We start from the raw sequence: 1,455 nt of genomic DNA, 5'->3' as shown, positions 1-1,455 counted from the left end.
TCATTACAAAAGAAATGTAAAATGCTTAATTATTTTTTCATAAACACCCTGACCCCTTTCTTTAGAGCTATGTCAGTAAATAATTTTATGCCATTGATGTGCAAGAGGCGCCAACAAGAAGTCAGCTGGCTCAGCCAGAGGAAGTCTCTAAAGGTGCATGCTCCAAACCAGCTCAGCTGGAGAAAAAAACGGTGAGCCTTCTTGGCAGGGTGCAAAATTAACTTTTTTGTCCAACGGGCAAATGGCTAGTGAATGTTCAAATTTTACCAGCCAATCAACAGACTACTGTTGTTTTTTTGTCTAGTGAGTGAAGCAAATTTCCCAGCCACTTGCATATTTTACCAGCATTTGGCTGGTGGCTGGTGCTAATTTTGTGCCCTGCTTCTTGGAAAGCAGTTTCCAGTTTTTTAAACTCCCCACTCACCTTTGTTCTGTATAGGACAACAACAGTGATTGATAGCACCAGCTCAACAGTCTTTAAAATCTAGATTACACAATAACATCAAAAAGACTGATAGACTGGTCCAGTCCCAGGGTTCACCCTAAGACAAAAGCATTGAATGGTGTGTAGAAGGGTGCAAGGGCTCAAAATATGGTGTTTGCAATTAATAGAATAGAGTATCTGTTGTTCATCCTCTGGACATAGCCTATATATCATTAATATGTTGTTTAATCAAAACAGATGAAAAGAAATCCTCATAATCATACCAACATTACAAAGACACAGCACTGGCTACTATGTGCCTACACACATGTTCTTACAGCTCTTTCATTGTTTATTTTCTTATTATTGCTTTAGGCAAAGGCTGTGACTGAGCGGTAAATTAAGATTTCAAACAAGGAGCATTGCATTGTGGAATTGTGAGCAGAAAGTAGTTTACTTTCTATATACTATACCTTTCAACATGGGGATTTTTGAGTGGACTATATAGTGTAGAAATCAATTTTAAAATTTGGAGAGGAAATTAAAATGGCGGGTAGTAAATATAGTGCATTACATAGTAAACAGTGAATGATTTTGCACACAGGAAAAGTCTGCATCATCGTAGACTTTGAGTGAGCATCAAGAGCTTTAATAGCTTGTGAGAGAGCCATCAAACACTTGCCATAACACAGTGGGAAAGCCCTGAGCACTTGCAGACTTCAGTAACATACATCAAACGTCTGTGAGGATGCGGGACTGAACTCTGATGAGTCATGTTTAGCATAAACCTCTTACACATCATTTTTTCCAGGGCAGGAAGTGAATGGGGCAACATTTTTGCCATTTCTGGAGTGTTATATCCATGCAAGCAAGCAGGAAAGTGTGTGTGTTTGTGTCTGTTACCTCTACTTCCCTCCCAACCCCCCTTTTTTACCAGTAGCAAAATGTTGAAATGTGTCAATCTGAAACATGACACTTTCTCAATGAAAAGAAAGAAAGAAAAAAAAAACTGACCGTGTCAGTTCTATTAA

This window comes from Thunnus thynnus, chromosome 12 (genome assembly GCF_963924715.1).
Source record: "Thunnus thynnus chromosome 12, fThuThy2.1, whole genome shotgun sequence".
Lineage (NCBI taxonomy): Eukaryota > Metazoa > Chordata > Actinopteri > Scombriformes > Scombridae > Thunnus > Thunnus thynnus.
The sequence above is the reverse complement of the archived record's forward strand: the minus strand, read 5'-3'. Positions refer to the sequence as shown.